Source organism: Arachis hypogaea, chromosome 13 (assembly GCF_003086295.3).
Source record: "Arachis hypogaea cultivar Tifrunner chromosome 13, arahy.Tifrunner.gnm2.J5K5, whole genome shotgun sequence".
NCBI lineage: Eukaryota > Viridiplantae > Streptophyta > Magnoliopsida > Fabales > Fabaceae > Arachis > Arachis hypogaea.
In genome coordinates, this window is record NC_092048.1 from 41,116,977 (window position 1) to 41,127,679 (window position 10,703).

At 32.5% G+C, this 10,703-nt stretch overlaps 2 long non-coding RNA genes across 2 annotated transcripts; both read right to left on the minus strand.

Moving 5' to 3' along the window:
* Window positions 1-5,149: 5,149 nt before the first annotated feature.
* Window positions 5,150-6,914, minus strand: LOC140177945 (uncharacterized). Its single transcript, XR_011869660.1, has 2 exons — window positions 5,640-6,914; window positions 5,150-5,460 (listed from the first exon to the last, which is right to left on the minus strand). It is a non-coding gene; the product is annotated as an uncharacterized lncRNA (long non-coding RNA).
* A 98-nt stretch (window positions 6,915-7,012) lies between these two features.
* On the minus strand, window positions 7,013-9,334 carry LOC112738193 (uncharacterized). Its single transcript, XR_003169282.2, has 3 exons — window positions 9,146-9,334; window positions 7,503-7,624; window positions 7,013-7,361 (listed from the first exon to the last, which is right to left on the minus strand). It is a non-coding gene; the product is annotated as an uncharacterized lncRNA (long non-coding RNA).
* Window positions 9,335-10,703: the final 1,369 nt, after the last annotated feature.

Sequence of the window (10,703 nt, forward strand, 5' to 3'; positions counted from 1 at the left end):
AAAAAGATAAAATTTTTCTAATCTAAGCAACAAGATGAACCGTCAGTTGTTCAAACTCGAACAATCCCCGGTAACGGTGCCAAAAATATGGTGCACGAAATTGCAATCACACCTTTGCAACTCCGCACAACTAACCAGCAAGTGCACTGGGTCGTCCAAGTAATACCTTACGTGAGTAAGGGTCGATCCCACGGAGATTGCCGGCTTGAAGCAAGCTATGGTTATCTTGTAAATCTTAGTGAGGAGATTAGTGATAAAAAATGATTTTGTTTATGAAAAGTAAATAACATGAAATGAATTATACTTGTGATTTAGTAATGAGGAACAGGTTGAGGTTCCGGAGATGCTCTGTCGTCTGAATCTCTGCTTTCCTACTGTCTTCTTCTCCAAACACGCATGGCTTCCTTCCATGGCAAGCTATATGTTGGTGGATCACCGTTGTCAATGGCTACCATCCGTCCTCTCAGTGAAAATGGTCTAGGTACGATTTCTGTACGGCTAATCAACTGTCGGATCTCTCGTCTCGGATGAAAAATACCAGGCACAGCTACCGCATGGCTAATCATCTGTCAGTTCTCACTTGTGTCGGAATAGGATCTCTCTATCCTTTTGCACACTGTCACTGCGCCCAACATTCGTGAGTTTGAAACTCGTCACAGTCATCCCATCCCAGATCCTACTCGGAATACCACAGACAAGGTTTAGACTTTTTGGATCTCAGGAATGCTGCCAATTGGTTCTAGCCTCTACCACAAGGTTCTAATCTCACGGATTCGAATGCTCTATTGTCAGGAGAGGCAAGTCAAATCCATGGATCAGAGACCCAAGAGATACGCACTCAAGCTGTCGCCCAGTGACTACGTTGAGCTCAGATAGAATGGGAGTGGTTGTCAAGCACACGTTCATAAAGTTGAGAATGATGATGAGTGTCATGGATCATCATATTCTTTACATTGAAGTACGAGTGAGTTTCTTAGAATAGAATCAAGCGTGATCGAAAAGAAAACAATAGTAATTACATTAATCCATTGAGACACAGCAGAGCTCCTCACCCCCACCTATGGGGTTTAAAGACTCATACTGTAGAAGATACAATATGAGATGTAAAATGTCATGAGTTACCAAAATGAATCTCTAAAAGTAGTTTTTATACTAAACTAGTAACTTAGATTTACAGAAAATGAGTAACTAAGTGCAGAGAATGCAGAAATCTACTTCCGGGGCCCACTTGGTGTGTGCTTGGGTTGAGCATTGAGCTTTACACGTGCATAGGCCTTTTCTGGAGTTAAACGCCAGCTTGGATGCCAGTTTGGGCGTTTAACTCCAGTTCTGGTGCCAGTTCTGGCATTTTACGCCAGAAAAGGGTCTTTGGCTGGTGTTTAAACGCCAGTTTGGGCCATCAAGTCTCGGAGAAAGTATGGACTATTATACATTGATGGAAAGCCCAAGATGTCTACTTTCCAACGCATTTGAGAGCGTGCCAATTGGGCTTCTGTATCTCCAGAAAATCCACTTCGAGTGCAGGAGGGTTAGAATTCAACAGCATCTGCAGTCCTTTCTCAGCCTATGAATCAGATTTTTGCTCAGGTCCCTCAATTTCAGCCAGAAAATACCTGAAATTATAGAAAAACACACAAACTCATAGTAAAGTCTAGAAATGTGATTTTTGTATAAAAACTAATAAAAATATAATAAAAAGTAACTAAAACATATTAAAAACTACCTAAAAACAATGCCAAAAAGCGTATAAATTATCCGCTCATCATGAAGCGGCCGGATGAAGCCAAGATAAAGGAAACTCGTAGCGGGCGTCAGGATTAAAGAAAGGAGTATCGATTGAATGCTGGAAGGGATGGTCACTCAACACATACAGTCGTACTCGAGGCTCAGCCGCTACTACATAGAAACTGTGATGTACTGGGTTCTCATATATGTATGGGTCTAACTCATAGAATAGGATTCCTGTCTCCAACGGAAGAGGAAGGTAAGGGGGTAAGAACTGGGAAGTCCTTTCTTGTGACTTTTTCAAAATATATATTTGATTTTTATATCTGTTTTCAGGCTTTTCGCTTACCGATTTTTCACAGCTTCTAATTTAATCTCACGGCCATCAAACCTCATCAATTTTTCTCAATATTTCACATCACAACAGCCCCAAAAATCATCAATAATACGCCAGCTGAGCTGTTCTCACATGGCCGAACCACAAATTCAAAGAAACAACAATAATTCAACTGAAATTCAACACAAATTCAATCAATCTCAAACAATAATCAATCAACAAGCATTCATTTGTCAAATTTATATTTAATTATTATAAAATTACCAAACCCTACCTCCATACATCAGTCATAACAACCGAAGCTCCAAGAAAGGTTTCTGACCGAACAGTTGAAGAAAAAATGTCAAAAATTGTCTACTCCACTTTTTTCTCACCTTGGCGGAACCATACAAGCTTGGGGGAGAGCTTCACCGTCAATTTTTCTCGAACAAAAGTTGACGTCAACGTGAAGAGGAGGAAGATATGAAAACTTTAATCGAATTAGATTTTTTATCGAAGTTACGGAGCTCAAGAAATCAAACGCCGAAGGTTCGTAGAGGTTCACAATTTCTCTCTTCTCTCTCTCAGCTTTATCTCTATTTGTTCATCCAAAATGACCTATTTCATGTCTGCTTAACGATAATGATGATTACTAAAGTAAATGTTTTAAAACACAAATAATAATCCATATCAGGATAAATATATATAAGTTACTAATATAAATAACATTAGGAACATAATGGTTAAAATAAATAAAAATATATGATGAAGTATTAGCAATTCTAAGTTCATAAAAAATATCGATATTTACTCATATCGGCAGATATTAAACTCGATAATAATAATAATAATAATAATAATAATAATAATAATAATAATAATAATAATATCTAAACTTTGCTATAACTATAGCACATAAAATAAATAAATAACATAATAATAAAATTATATTTTCATTTATTTTGTTGCAGAATTCAAAAACGATTCGTCAAAATAAAACTAATTACTGAAAAAATTAAAACATTGTTTAGTTACGAAAAATTAGGATGTTATATTCCATGTAATTTAATTGCTCAGTGGATGTCTGGACTTCTTTGAATAGCTCACACCTTTCATTCTTGTGTGCTTCTCCACACAAGTCACACGTAACAACTTGTGTTCCAATGGTTGAAACCTGCTTTTGTTCCATTTGTTATGTGAGTAAGGAAATTTGTTAAAACATAAATTTGTTTAGTGCTATGATTGTATTCATGGTGTTCAACTCCATCGTTCCCTTACATAAAAACACAAAAGAAATAAAATGCACATTGTGAAATAAAGAAGTAAAAGAAAAGAAAAATAAAAAGAAATTTAAAACAAACATCTAATTTAGTGATTAAACCAAATATGTATTGTCAATCTCAGTTGATTCTTAGCAACGGCGCCAAAAACTTGATAGGCCAAAACTTGATGGCACTAATCTTGGTAAGTGCACCAAACACTTCAAGTAATAGCACGGTGAATGGATATCGTTCCCACAAAAATTAAAGAATTGAGCAAGAAACTTCTAATCGAATCTTTTAATTAGACCAACCGAACCTTTGTAGGAGAAAGGATGTGAAATACTAACAGTAAAGTATAATGTTTGGTGTGAATGAATGCTTATGAAATAGTTAGAGAAATAAATAGTGGAATGAGATCTTAAGGTTTCGGAGATGATTAATTTGTAGAAAAGGTAACGTTCATGTTTATTTACTTTGATTCATGCAAAATAATTTCCCGACAAATCATATATAATCAAACTCCAACTCCTTGGCAATTTAATTTCTCTTTATCTTATTTGCTAATTTTTTGGTCAAACAATTAATAAAAAGAGGTTAAGCGCGATTTCAATTTAACGTCGCACAACTTTTCAAAAGCTATCCCTAGTCAGTTTGAAAAATTATAAGAAAAAGTTTTAAGCTAATCCCGATATAACTTTCCCAAGAGAATAAAGAGATCCAAAATAGAATTAGAATATTTTTCAATACTTCTAACCATTAAGATGAAGAACAAAACTCAATTCGTGAAAAAGTATCAATGCATTAATCAAAATAAAATAAACAATCAAATTACCAATTCATGAAAATCAAAGAGAACTCTTAACCCTAACAAAAGAGGATTAGTGACTCGTGATAAAGAGAAAAATAAACTAAAACTAATGAACTCCACTTATTTATATTTTAAATCGTATCCTAATTTTCAAATTCAAACTAAATTTAATCTTATCTTTCTCAAAGAATAAGATAACTAAAACATTAATTCAAATTTAAACTAAAACCAAATCTTATCTTTCTAGAAAAAGCTAACAATAACTAATCATTCAAATCTTGAATCTTTAGAAGAGTTTGAGCCGAACCAATGTGTTCTGGAAGAGAGTTTGGGCCTGGCGCTGGACTTGGATGGCTGAAGTTGGGCACCAATCCTTGAAGTTGGACTTTGGAAGCATGGGTGCTTGCGCCACTTCCTAAAGGTGAGCACCACCTTGTTTGCTCTATCAAGGTGTTGGACTTGGACAATTGGTGCTAGATGCCAATGCATTTTGGACTCCTGGGAGTGAAGAATTTTTAGTGTTGGGCGCAGGCATGGGCGTTAGGTGCCCATGTAGTGAAATTTCTTGGTGCTAGGCGCCACATTCCCAAGTTAGGCGCCAGTCTTGTTGGTTTCGTCGAAGGCACTAGGCACCCTCTTTTTGGCGTTGGGCGCCAGCCTTTGTTGTTAATGCTGTCGCTGGACTTCAAATCTTTGAAGTTAGGCACCAATTTCTCCTTTTTTTCTTGGGAGTTCACTTTGTGTCTTTTTTGTTTGCTTCTCTTCACCTTATTTCTTTAAAGAATAACCCTGAATGCATAATAATTCTAAAACAACTCCAAGTATATGATTAGCTATGAAAAAACATAAAAACCTCGTATTAAATGTAAAAAAAACTACTTAAAAAAATATTTAAAATTCACTAAAGATGCCAAGCATCAAAGAGGTTCATTATAAGTAGAATCAGTGTTAGAAAAATGCAATCTATACATCTTTGACATAGAACAAACTTCACGCACATTGGTTGATTGAATATTGATAGGAATATGAATAGAGCAATTTTTTAAGACATAAAGCACGGTATTTATTGCACAGTGGCCAATATTTTGTGCCACAATTCAACATTTGATGTCTTATTACAAGAGAAAATAGTAGCATTATTATCTCTAAATATAGAGAAAATTAAATTTGCAAGAATTAAAGGGGTAAACATTGTTAACTTGAGCTATAACACTAATGCTATGACTTTTAGCAGGAGTAGATGAATGCAGATCATATGTGTTGGAGTGAAGAATTATAGGCACATAAAGATGATCAAAGGAGTAGATTCCATTCTTAGTTACACCTTGGAGAAGATGCTCCTGGGTAGCCTGGTCACAAATCACAACAAAGTTAGGCCAAAATTCAAAAAAGTATTGTCTACGGCAAATTTAGATACACTCATAAGATTGTGTTATTTCAGGAACAAAGAGCAAGTTATTCAAACTAAAAGCAAAATTAGTGTGAGAGTCAGTTAAGATAGTAGAACATGATTTTGTGATACTGATACCTATACCATTTCTGACAAATAATTGATCTGAATTAGGTTAGGTTGAGGATGAAATTAACAAGTTAGAAGCATCATTGGTGATATGTTGGCTAGCACTTGAATCAGGGGCCAAGTAGTTTCACTAATGGATGGTGGAGTGGAGATATAGGCACGAGGCTAATGAAATGTGGGTGGTGGAAGAGGTGATTGGGAGTTTCCATATGGAATATAAAACTGAGAAGAATAATTGTTGGATTGTGGAGTAAAAGAAGTATCAAATAGGTGATAACAAGTTAACAACTCCATATTATACAACTCGACCACAGAGTTGGCATTGTGGTTAGCATAACCAAACTTGCCTCCTCCTCTTGTATTCCGGCCACCACATCCAAGACAAGAAAATCCACCTCTTCCATCATTGAATGACATAGAGTATTGAGCAGGATTAGCTATAGGCAATGTTGTTTTCAAAGGTTGAGATATAGGATTCTACATCTACTACTTGATAGGAACCTAATTTTGACATGACTGAACCAATGTAAAGTTAGTATTTTTCAAAGAGACCATCAAGTATTGCCTAAAGATGATCATCATCAGGTACTACATATCCTATTGCAAAGAGGGAATCCACAATCTTTTTAATTTGTGCAAGATATTCTGATGTAGAAGCAATCTTCTTGGTAGATTTCAATTGCAATTTGAGAGTTTGAATTCTGGAATTGGCAATAGCAATGAAGTATGTATCTATTTTTTCCCAAATTTCATAGAACCACGTGGAGCCAATGACTCTGTTTTGGAAGGGAGTGGTCATAGAAGCCACAATCCAGGTAGAAAGTGTCAGATCTTAGAGCTTCCATGTTTTGAAGGAATCAGATTTTGTTGTAGACTTCTTGGTTGCATCAGAGATAAATTGTTCAAGAATCTTGGATGCTAAGAGATGATACTCCATGCTAAGACTGAATTGTCAATAAAGCTTGATAGCGCCATGTGGAATAGTTGTTTCCATTGAGTTTATCAGTAATTGGGGAAAATGCCTTTTGTTTATTGAATCAGAAAGAGAGATTTCCATGGTAAAGAAAAAAAATTGGGGAAAGAATTCAGGGAAGGAGAAAGGTCAGAAACTTGGCTTTAAATACCATGTTGGATATCTAAAGGCCAAGAATCGGAGGGCGAAGCATACACTAAAGGGGCAAGAAAGCAAGAATGGGCTAAACGCAGAATGCAAAATGGTATGCAGAGAAGAAAGGGTTTCTTAGAGAAGAAAGAATAATCATGAGTGTTATTAAAAATGTATTCACTTATACACAACACAAAGCTGAGGTTATGTATGTACAAGTTAAGACACCTAATACACACTTAACCAAGTCTATTAACCACCTACATATTAACCAGGGTTAGCTATACTACCAATAATGAAGCATTTTATTACATTCATAATAACAAATCTTATTACAAATCTTGTTCAATCTCAACTCTCAAAATACAATTTTGCTCGAACAAACTAGCCACGAAGTATTCCAATAGAAAATCTCAATAATTGCATCAAAGAAAATTTCTTCCTAATAAATTTCACACTTAAAATAAGGTGCATAATATAATACATGATACATATATAGACACAATATTACAAATTCACACCTCCACAAGCATACAGACTCTTAATGTTCTTAAGTAATACCACTTCTCTATAACCTTCAAAGAAACCAATAGATGAATTGTCTTCTGGAAGTCACTAATCCCAGCCTACACAAATGAACCAAACAACATCACTCAAAGAAAGAAATATAAATGTGAAGCAGAAAAAATGTACCGAAGTCTTTATAACTTAATCACTAGGATGAGAAAACATAAAGATAAATAGGATATAGTATGAATTTTAGAGACCTGAAAATTTTGGTGAAACAAGGTTCTAATCAATACTGCAGTAGAGAACTCGTCGTATTTTAGCCTCTCATCTAAGACAGTTCTCCTAAGGCAACCAAAACTGCCAGCAACATAAAAAGTACCTTTTTGTTTGCAATAAACAAAAATATGAGCAAACACACGATAAACCAAAGATCAAGGCACACTAAATAAATAAAACACTGTCTCAACATGATATATGGTGGTAAAGAGTCTTTGAAGTGAATAAAAATCAATAAACACAGATATAAAAAAAGCAGGTAAGTAAATTGCAGAAGCACACAGTAGGCCACTTGCTTCCCATAGCCCTTAGTAATACATTAAAACAAAAAATTTCATATCAACTTACAGAAAAAGCTATCCCAACATCATAGAGAAGTAGCACTAGTCTAGGTGTTTTCTTGCTAAAAATGTAGAGATGAGTGTACATCATAATAGCTATTTTTTCAATAATAATCTGTGTTTGTTTGGGTGCCATTAACTTATTAGAAAATAATTTTTTTTAATAAATAATTTTTAATGTGTTTGACAAAATTTTAATAATAAAATAAAAAATATTAGAAAAATATTTAAAATATCTTTTTTTAGAAACTAAAATTTATATCTTTTTTTACCTAAAAAAGGATTTTTTTTAACATAATAAATAAACAAAAAAATACTTTTATATTGTTGTATCCAAACATAATTGCTAAATAAAAAGATATTTTTATATGAGATATCTAAACATAAAATTATTTTTATTTTTGTAAAAGATCTTTTAAAAAATAAATCACTTAAAAAAAGAATTTTTTTCATAGAAATTCACCCAAATAAATTCTCTATCTTTTTTAAATATTTTTGCCAATAAAATTATTTAATGCTCATAATTTTAACAATCTCTTTTCCCTACCTCAGCCTTATTCATTTGCAGTCTCTGCTGCCAAATAAACTTTTACAAGTTAGCTATGTTAAGAACTTGTTTTTTACAACCTGAAAGTGTTGAAAAATGAGTCTATTATTATAGAAAACTACATAGATAGTATATATGTGCAAACAAAAGATCACTTAGCGTTTGGAAACTTTAATTTATACATATAAAAAATTTAAAGAATCCTAGAAAATATATAAAGCATCAAGACAACTAATAATATATGCCTTCATTACCATTATATAAGGCTGAAACCTAAAATTAAGTTCCTCTATATCACATTAGATTAATTGGGCATAGTAGTGAAGATTTAGCGGTTCCATCAGGTTTGCTTAGATAAATTGAAACTTGCGTCTAATAAAGGAGAACTAACTAGACAAAATTCTTAAATTTTTTTTTTATCTATATTCTTTCTTAGAAGTTTTGAAAAAACAAAACTCATCAAAACACTAAAAATAAGATATATAAACTCACGTTTATTCAGAGTTAAAATCAAAAGTAAGTTAGAGCGAATCTGCCAAAATGTTTGATTAATCAACAATTTTACATATTACAGATAGTTGAATGAGTATAATAATATCAAAATAATTAATCTATTAGTTGGAATTATGGATAATTGTAACACTTTGAAAGAAGATCTACATCTAATTAACATACGCATGTATATTAGCAGCCAAAACTAAACTCATATAAGACCAAACAACAAGCACACACATACCTATTGTGATGAAAATTTTATAGGAAGATGGTATGGTAGCAAGCCCCCAATCTTGCAAGATACAATATCCATACCTGTTAGATGAATCTCTTCAATAAGCTACATAAATTAAGTGTGGAACAGGGTGAATTCTTCATTTTCAAGGACGGACCCATGCTCCAAGGAGGGGGGCACTTGCCCCCACTAACTTTAAAAATAAAGTAATAATTCTATATAAATATATATATTTGCCTCCAATTTAATTATATTTTTGTCTCCACAAAAATTTTAAAATTTTATCTTAAAATTTATGTTAAAAATAATTTTTTTATTAAATTTAACATGTAACAATATTTTTTTTATTAAATTTGATTTAGTATCAAAATTAAAAATAAATAAATAAATTAACTCAATAAAAAATTTAATTAGCAGCAACAATATAATTTTTAAAACTAATCAATTACTTAATTACCAAACTAAATCTCAGTTTTCTAAATATAAATAAAATTATCAATATCTTTTTTGTCTTAAAAAATAATTAGTTGAGATAAGAAAGAATAGTATCTATTTATTAATTAATATTCTTTATTTTAAAATTATATAATATTTTTTAGAGTTCTGCTACACATACAAGCATTTTGGCATCCAAATTCATACAAGTTAACCCTAATCCAACAAAATCCACTTACATAACGCGTGCGTGAAATCACGTTGTTCCTCCTCCAACGTTTGTATCCCACGTTCTTCTTCCTCCTCCTCTTTCTTCTTCTTCTCCTTATTCTTTGAATTTCTCCTCTTTTTTCTTCGCATGTTTCATCTTCATCTTCGTTATTTTTATTACTGTTGTTGCTGCATTTTTTTCCTTCCATTTTTTTCCCTTCTCATCTTTCTATTGATTTTGCAAAATTATGTATTTTTTCTTCTTTGTTTGATTTTTTCCTTCCAAAAAATTTATAAGAATATGAAATAAGAAGATGAAAAAGAAGCAACTGTAGAAGATGAGGAAAAGGAAGAGAAAGGGTTTTAAATTATGTAGAACTTATCAGAATAAAAATACACCGAAACGAGAATAAAACATATTCATCACAATAACAATTCAGATTCAAAACTCCTACATCGAAATTTTGTTACAAATGCACAAAAATATTTTTTTAATGCATTTTTTCTTTTTTTTTTTATTTCTTTTTTTCTTTTAGTTGAATGAATGTAGGTTCATCCTCTTTCAAATAATTTTACAGCATTATGTGTTTCTTTTTCTTTTTTGTTTTATTTTTTTGTTTTTATTCTTGTTAAGAAAGTAAAACAAAAAGAAACTTGAGAAGGTAAAATAGAAAGAAAATATGAATAAGAAAAAAAAAGAAGATAATGATGATGATGATGATGATGATGATGATGAAAAAGAAGAAGCAGCCACAGAAGATGAGGAGGAGGAAGAGTAAGAGTTTTAAATTATGCAGAACTTATCAGAATAAAAATCATCGAAATATTTCCAAATTACACCGCAAGATTTCCAAATACATGCACTGAAAGTTTTTAAAATACACCGAAATAAGAATGGAACAGATTCATCACAATAACA